The sequence below is a fragment of the Diceros bicornis genome, chromosome 14, assembly GCF_020826845.1.
Source record: "Diceros bicornis minor isolate mBicDic1 chromosome 14, mDicBic1.mat.cur, whole genome shotgun sequence".
NCBI classification, from domain to species: domain Eukaryota; kingdom Metazoa; phylum Chordata; class Mammalia; order Perissodactyla; family Rhinocerotidae; genus Diceros; species Diceros bicornis.
This window is the reverse complement of record NC_080753.1, coordinates 30,384,192-30,393,020: the sequence shown is the minus strand read 5'-3', so window position 1 is coordinate 30,393,020 and position 8,829 is coordinate 30,384,192. Positions and strand designations below refer to the sequence as shown.

Here is an 8,829-nt window from a genome sequence, read left to right as displayed (position 1 = left end):
GAAATAGGTCACAATTTTTCTAAAAAGGGTGAGGAACTAGAACGGCTTAGACTGCTCAATAGCAACATTTAGAAAGAAGAAGACAAGGCATCATCACTTCAACATTCTCAGGAAAAGTGACTTCCCGCCCAGAATTCTACAGCCAGCCAAAGTAGCAATCAAATGTGGGGGAAACTGAAGACATCTGGGGACCTGCCCTGTCTTGAAAGGTTCCCCCACCCCCACCCCGACCAGCCCTTCTCAGAGAGTGAGAGGATGTGTGCCACCAATAGGAAAGAGTAGACCAAGGACCACGTGGGGCACAGGAAAGAGGGGTTCACCACAGCAGAGGGGAAGGGACTCTGGGGAGGGTGGAGAAGGGAGAGCCCAGGGTCACAGCCCCGCTTCGGGCAGAGAGGACAGCCAGACCACAGAGAGACGCTTCTGCTGTCTTTTAAAATAAATAAAATATAGTCCATATGCCCCAAAATCAAATAATAAATGCTGATTGTAGAAAATACGATGTACAAAAGAAGGGCAGCTTAGGGGTCGTCTGGTGGCGTAGTGGTTAAGTTCACGCGCTCTGCTTCGGTGGCCCAGGGTTCACAGGTTCAGGTCCTGGGCGAGACCTACGCACTGCTTATCAAGCCATGCTGTGGCAGAGGTTCCACATATAAAGTAGAGGAAGATCGGCACGGATATTAGCCCAGGGCCAATCTTCCTCAGCCAAAAAAAAAAAAAAAAAAAAGGTGAAGCCTAGCCCAACTCCCACCTGCTCTCGATCATTTGCTAATAAGTTTCCTCTCACCCCTCATGCCCGGCCGCCTGGGTCAGCTGGGGAGCCTCATGCTTCGACCTTCTCCTGCAAGCCGGAGATGGTCACTGGGAACCGAGAAGCAGAAATCCAGAGGAGCATGCTCTCCCACACACATGCCTTCCGGACGCCCGGACTCAGGCCTCACCACAACCCTGCAGGGAGCCCCAAGTTTTCAGGACTCATTAGCGACCTTACACACCGACTTCTCCAGAAGGGGCCCTTGCCCATTCTCGGGAAAGCCGAAGGCGGACCGCGAGCAGAGGATCTGCCCAGTGGACCTCCCCGGGGGCCTTCAGCTGACAGCAATACTCGGCCCTTCTCCTTCACAGCTGGGCTCTGACTCCTACCCAGTTTCTATATCGACCACCGTTTCATTCATTTACATGCAAATCCTGCCTGATAAAATTTAAAAATTTTTCTTTTGTTTGAGGAAGAAAATAAAGAGTGGAGAGAAGAGTGTACTCCAAAGGCAGGAAGTCACAGAAGCCAGCGCTACGAAGGAGTATAGGCGGGTGCTGCTAAAATGGAAAGTTTGAGGGAGGAAGTCAAGCCAGCGAGGCGGCTAGAGCACTGAGAGCTGGCACCTCAGCCTGCAGACCAACAGATGCCCACACCCTCTCCTGAAGGTCGTTCCCGACTGCCCTCTCCCTCCAGCGGGGACCAGAGCAGCCCTGGGCACTGCTGGTGCGGGTCCTGCGGCATCCTGAGGAGTTCTGTGAGGCCCAGGGTCCCCCACACTGCTGTCCAGCCACCCTTGGCTGCCTGGCCTGGAGGTGTCTCAGGGCAATGGGTAGACAGCGCATTGCTGACACCTCAGCTGCCTCGGAGCCAGAGGCCCCACAGGTGAGCAGGCCTGGCCCAGGAAGCTTGTCTCCGTTCATGGTCACACTGGGGGTGCCCCGTCCTGGGCAGGAGTAAGGGCCTGGGCTGTGGCCCCCGCTCTCTCCATCTGTCCTCAATGAGCAGGAGTGGACCATGCCTCAGGCCATCACCACACCAGGTATCTCGCCTGGACCACAGATGAACATCTGAAAAGGTTCTGGGGTTCAATTCGTGGTAAACAGAGCCATAATGTGTATTCTGGGATGTTTTCTCCCCCTGAGCCCCAGAAAGCGTCTTCACCCCTCAGCCCTGCCTCCCTGGACTGGACCCCCTTAGTCTTCCGTCCCCACTCTTCCGCTCGCCAAAGCCCTCAAGGGGCCCTCAGAGCCTTGGTTTTCCCTCGAAAGACTGGCACAGGGGTTGGGGGTTCGTCGCAGCGTCGGAGCCCAGGAGCCCGCTCGGCACAACCCTAACCCCTGAGCCCCGCGCCTGAGCCCCTTTCAGAGCAGGCGCGGCAACGCCGGCCACGACCACGAGGTGGCGCCAGGAAACCGCCTGAGACGCCCAAACCCAGACCCATCTGGGCCACACTTGTCTTCCTCTCTCCGAGTCGCGCTCTGTCGCAGCCCATTCCCCGCTCAGCCCCCTGCCGGCACCCGGGCCCTAGTTCACAGGGGAGCAGGCTGCTGGGCAGCGGACCGGGGAGGGGTGGGGGAGGTGGGGCGGCCGCCGGGACGTCCTCGTGGAAGGAGCCTGGGGACCGCTCCGGTCCAGGGCGACCTGGAGGCTGGACCGCACCAGCGTTCTCCGGGGTCCTGGAGGTGCCCCCATCAGCTGTGCAGCCCACCCTCCCTGCAGGGCCCATTAAGGTGAACCTTGCTCCTCCTGGATTGTAAAAGGGAGGGGAGGGAAAGAACGTGGAAGAGAAATAGAGAAGGCATTGCCGTCGGCAGAGCACCTGCTGTGCCCGGCTCTGCCCGTGCGCAGCTCTGGGCCAGCCTTGGTCCATGTTTCTAATCTACGGACGCTCCTGTCTCCGGCTCTTCTCCACAGGCGGGAGGGACTCCGTGCCTTGCCCGGGCTGCACAGCTCTCCGTGGGGGGAGCTCGTACTGGAGCTCACGTCTGCCCCCCCAAACCCAGGCCTCCCCATCCACACCTGGGCGCCCCAACCCCATGCAGGGGTAGAGGTGCTGACCGCTGTTTCGGCCAGGAGTGAGCCGAGACACCCGGCACGTGTCTAAGTGAAACCCAGGCTCCCACAGCCGGAGGCAGCTGGGTCCCAAGGATAGGCTCCCCACCCGCGCCACTGGCCCCACCCCGAACCGGAGTCACCTCCCCACACCCACACCCCCGTCCCCAGAGGCACATGCAGTCGCGGAAAGAACAGGGGCTTTGGCGCCCGGCAGACCTGGAATCAAGCAGACCTGGAATCAAGCTGGCTCTGCACCTACTGCTGCGTGATCTTGGGCTAGTCATCCAGCCTTTCTGGTCTCACGTTCCTGTCTGTGCAATGGGTGCTCGTGCCTGCTCCGGAGAGGTGCTGAAATGGTTAGAAACCACAGACACGCAAGAAGACTGGCGTGTGGCGGATGCTCAGGAGACTCTGGGTGGTGAGTGTTTATTGACCCCTGTTTTGTTCCAGGCCCTCTGTCGGGAGCCAGGGACCCCAGAGAGGAATGAGATGTAGCTGCTGTCCCATGTAAAGGACTGTCGGGGAAGACGGAATTCATGTTCTCTCGAGATCCTGAAGGAGAGGGAGAGGTGGTTTGGCAGAAGAGAACCACTAAAGCTTCACGAAGAGGCAGCACTGTGCTGACCTGGAATGTGGTGGCATTCACAGGTCTGTAACATTTCAGACCGTAAACGTGCAGCAGATAACAATGACCGCAGCCACCCTTTACTGAGTACGTACTCCGCGCCAGGTTCTTCACCTACATTCATTCAACAAATATGTACTGAGGGTCTGGTGGGTGCCAGGGACTCTGGCAGGAGCTGGGGCACAGCCATGAACAGGACAGTGCCCTCCCGAACGGAGCAGACAGGCTAGTGGGGAACAGACGACAGAGAAATCATGACACAGACACACTCGTAATTGTGGTAAGTGCCTCCAAGGGAGCCACAGGGAGACAGTACCTCGGGGGGCGCGTTGAGGGTGTGCTCGGAGCATCCCCCATGCCAGCAACAGGAAGGGGTGTCGTCAGCAACAAATTTAAAAAGGAAAACCCACTAAAAGTCAGTCTGCTTTTTATTATCACTACCTACCAGCAATTCTAAACGATGTCGTCCCCCTAAGTTCTTTTGTTGGTTTAAGACCTCAACAATTGTTCCCGTTACTGTTGACTTTTAATAATATACAAGTTACAAATCAGCACATTTGTATTACTTATCCTTTAAAGAAGCATTGTATTCTATTTGGAAATTAATTGAGAATTCTCGGTCATGTAGCCCCTCCCGGGACCCAGCTCCCCGCGGTGATGTGCACGCAGAACTGTTGGCGCTCACTTCAGAGGAAAGCTGTGTCTCGAATTCCTGTTGTCCTGTCCTCCGTTTTAACTGTGGATCTGAAATAAACATTGGTAGCATAGTTCTGTGTGACAGTTTGGAGTTTTTATTTGTTTAAAATTTTTCAACTGGGAAAATATTTGAATGTGGCTAGACTCAATCCCAAAGAAACAGACATGGACAGTATTGCAATTTCTGGAATTTATTGTGGAATGGACTTTTTCTGAATTTCTGCCAAACTTATCCTTATGTTTAAGGCTTTCTCTATTGTTTGTGAATCTATTGCTTCATGTGAGAAAAAAAATTTCAAATAAAAAATATTCTTTGGCCAACTACAATTGAAGATAAATTGACAAATCTGCCTAAGCTAGTTCTTGAACATAAATATGCAAAGATTATTTTGACTAAGTCATTGACAAATTTGCAGAAAGTGGAAAACAGAAATATAATGTTATTATTCATTACTGCAATAGATGTAGATACACATTTTTCCTTTTTGTCAAAATATACATTAATGTAATTAAAAAGTATTAATCCATTACTTTTTTATTACTTTTGTACTATAATATTTGTTTTACTTTATTTTTTACTGTGATGATTATATATCTGAAATTCAATAAGAGAACATTTTCACTCCATTTTATATTGGCCATTATTATTATTCATGTCATGATTATTATTGAAAGTAATGTATAGAGGAGGGATATTTTAAATAACTATCTGCTCTGGGTATTGAATACTCTAGGTATGCCGTTGCAGTCAGGGAAGGCTTCTCGGAGTAAGGGGCCTCCCAGCTGAGGTTTGAAGGGTGAGCTGGAGACGGCCAGGAAAAGAGAGTGGAGGAGGGTGCTCCAGGCAGCGAGGAGAGCATGTGCAAAAGCCCTGAGTCAAGACAGAGCTCTGCATGTAGGAGAAACTCAAGACAGCAGAGTAAACAAGGGGAAGGGCCACAAGCTGAGGCCCCAGAGGGCAGCAGAGACTATGTGATTGGGGTGGGATTTGGTTGGACTGTGAAAAAAACCAAAATAAGTTTATTTCTGTTTCCCATAAGAAAGGCCCCAAAGTAAGCAGGTGATCCAGGGCAGATGTGCATCACAGTGTCAGGGACCAGTCTCCTTCTGTCTTGTTGCTCCACCAGCCTCAGCAGTGGCTTCTTCCTCATGGTCCCAGATGGCTGCTTGAGCGTCAGCCATCATGTCTGCATTCTTGCCAGCAAGAAAGAGGAAGAGACAAAGGAAGCCCCACCCCACCCCTACATGAGAACACAACACTTCTGCCTGCACCCATCTGGTCAGGATTTAGTCAATGTGGCCCCACCTAGCTACAAGTAGGGCTGGGAAATGGAGTCTATTTAAATGGGCTTGTGCCCAGCTACAAAGAAAGGGTTTTCTTTCTAAAAAAAGAAAAAAATGGATAATAGGGGAGGGGCAACTGCCTCTGCCGTGAGAAATATTTTGGTCTTTATCCTAAAAGCAATGGTGAGGCACTGACGGTTTTAGGAACAAGAAATGTGATCATATCTCCATTTTAAGATGGTCAGGTGGTAATGGCTGGGCACGCCGGGGTGGCTCCAAGAGGCAGGAGGAGGCTCCAGCAATGACCCAGGCAGGGTGGTACGGAGGTGGAGTGGATGTGGAAGGAGAGGTAGAGGGACGGATCAAAGATGCCTGCGAGCTGGAGGGTGGAACAGTTTCTGAGGCTGGCCAGAGCGGAAGGGAAGCAGGTGTGTGGGTGACGTCACGAGTCGTTTAGGGCCTGATGTCCAATGTGCCTGTACGGCACGCAGATGGGGGTGTCGGCGGGCAGCTGGGTACACGCGTCCAGAGCACAGAGAGAGGTCCAAAAGGCAGGCAGGAGCGCGGGGTCCTGGTGAGGAGATGATATTTAGAGTCACGGGTCAGCTGAATACACACAGATGCCAGTGAGAGGGCTGAGCTGGGAACTCCCGCAGTGACAGGCTGGGAGAGGACAAGGTGGGGAAGGAGGCAGAAAGCGAGACCGAAGGGCGGACACAGCAGGAGAGAGAGCACTCGGGGAAGCCAAGGGAACGGAGTGTTTTGAGGAGAAAGAGGAGACCTCCCTGCCGTGGACTACCCCACCCTGTACTGCTGCAGAGGCAGGAAAGTGATGGGAAAACCTGGTGTCAGGAGTCAGCAGACCTGGGTTCTAGTCCTGGCCCAGACCCTCTCTGGAACTCAATCCCTCATCCTTAATGGGGCCAAGGCACCAACCCTACTATGCCGGCACTGTTGTTGCCTCTCCACCATTCCTCCTGATCCCCTAACAGAGCCCCGGTTTTGTTGGAGCAATTATGGCAGGGACTGCCAATTGCCCCAATATCCATCTCCCTTCTTCCATAGAAATGGAAATTTCAACTGAGCACATGACTGTCTAGCTAAAGACTACATTTCCCAGCCTCCTTTGCAGTGAGGTGTGGTCATGTGACTACACTGGGTTGAGTTACAGGAGAAGAACCCTGAGCTTAGGGAACCTGAATCTTTTATAAGAGGAACTAAGCAAACCTGCCCTTTGATCTGGGGAAAAACACTGTCGTCTAAGGCTGTTCACTATACAAACCTCCTTGAGAGATGTGCAGAAATGTGAGAGACCCACAGAGAATTAATTGTCTCCCAACATTGCATCCATATTGGATTTCAAACGAGCAGTGGTGTAATTATGGCCACTGAGACATGAGGATGAATTGTTGGTAGCTTCCAGGAAAGTTCTTCTTTTATTCTTTCACTGTACATTGTCATATCTAGACATGATGGTTGGTGACAAGCAGCTATCTTGTGACCATGAGGAAAAACACGGCTGACCCCTTGGCAATGGCAGAGATGTGGGCTGAAAACAACCTTGGTCCTTGATGGCGCCACTCAATTAACCAGCACTGGAACCACTTCACCTCTGGCCACTTGTTACAGGAGAGCAGAAGTTTCCTCCTTGTTGGAGCCATTTGAGTCAGGTGTCAGGCTGAGGCACCCTGAATCCTGCTCCGGTACAGTACCCCTCTCTCCGTCCCAGAAGTGTTGTGAGACCATCTGGGGCAAAAGCCCCAGCTGGGAAGTGCTTCACCGGGAGCGACAGAGCTGGCCTCATCCAGGGGGATGGGTGAAATAGCGCAATTAGGAGTTTTCCTCATCCAAAACCATGGATGGTAATAGTACCTGCCTGACTAACAGCAGAGGACTAGACCTCTGGGGTCCCTCCAGCTCTGAGCTCTCTGGCTGTATGATGCCGCCTCACTCCACCCAGCACAGCTGCCCCTACATTCCACAGGATAAGGCTCGAGGGAGGGACCCCTGCATTCCTACAGGAGTACTGCAGGGGGAAGAGGCACGGAGGCAGGGCCATCTCCCCTCAGGCTCCCGCGGGAGCCTATTCTGCCTCACATCCGCCACCGTGGGAAGCCCCAGCAGGGTCCTGAGGATGGCCCTCAGTGGGGTAAGTTTAGACGAGGGGAGGCTGCACAACTCTGGGGGTGGGTTACTCAGAGGGCAGTCCTCTGGACCACCAGGGGGTGACTTGGGGGTGGGGGGGACCCCGAGGAGGAGCGAAGCCCGGTGGCATGCTCGGTGGTTTCACAGTGTGTCTTGGGGCTGTGGGTGACAGATGGTTTGTCAGATCAGTTCATCAGGACTAATGGGCTGCTCTGTCACCGCCCACGGAACGCGCCGGGTGCAGATTCCAACAGGAGCTTTCTGGAGACGCTGGCTTTTAAGGCAGACATGGTTCTAACGGGGGGATTTCAGGCACCTTGAGCAAGCTGGTGGGGGAAGGTATCTGAGGGAAAGGCAGGAATTTTATCACCCCTCAAATCCTCAGATGACCCTCCTCCCAATTAAATTCAAAGGCAGCTATTGAGCAGATGAAAAAGACACTGCCCCCCCGCTGCTAGCTCACATCCTGGAGCGGGCAGGGGTACCACTCACCTCTCAGCTCAGGCTGCTTCCTCCAGGCAGACTTCCCGGAGCAGCACCCTCCCCTCCCTCACCCCCCCCAACTCCTCCCCGTCTCAACCGGGTCACCCTCCTGCTCCCCCATGCCCTCCATCTCAGCTGAGTTAGCCACCCCCCGGGCTGTGCCCAGCATGATGCCAGGCACAAGGCACAAGGCGTGGGGGTATGCACCGAGAGGCAGTGTCTGGGGTTAAAAGGAGGGCGGGGCCCATCTGGGAGATCCACTGGGAAAGGCATCGGGGAAGGAAGGGCTGGGCGTGGGGATGCACGTCAGGTGGAGGGAACGGGGGAGGGGGGGCGGGGGGGGAGGAAGAGGGCGGCCAGGCCCTGGGAGAGGGTGGTGAAGCTCTCAGCTGGTGAGGCTAGCTGGAGGAGGCTGCGGATGGCCTTGGTGCTGCAAGCGAGGGGAAGCCCCTGGAGAATTCTGTGCAGGAAGTGGACCATCGTAAAGCTTTATTGGGGCGATTATGATGTGCCAGGCACCAGCTTGGGCGTTTTGCATGTCCTTCCTCTTTTAATCCTCATGAGGACCCCAAAGGGTGGATATCAGCATCCCCATGCAATGGCTGAGGAGCCTGGGGCACCACAGCCACCCAGGGGAAAAGCTGGGCCTTGCCCCTCAGTTTCTCTGCCCTGTCCCCCCAGGAGCCAGCTCTAGTGAGCACTCACTGCGGCCCACTTGCCTTATGGAACGCATTTCTCTTAATCATCCCACTGCCCTTGCTGGACTCACCAGCGGCCAACACTC

General features: G+C 54.0%; 1 long non-coding RNA gene across 1 annotated transcript; it reads left to right on the top strand.

Moving 5' to 3' along the window:
* Window positions 1–3,018: 3,018 nt before the first annotated feature.
* LOC131413755 (uncharacterized) lies at window positions 3,019–4,479 on the top strand. The gene is made up of 3 exons (XR_009222018.1): window positions 3,019–3,168; window positions 3,263–3,460; window positions 4,066–4,479. It is a non-coding gene; the product is annotated as an uncharacterized LOC131413755 (long non-coding RNA).
* Window positions 4,480–8,829: the final 4,350 nt, after the last annotated feature.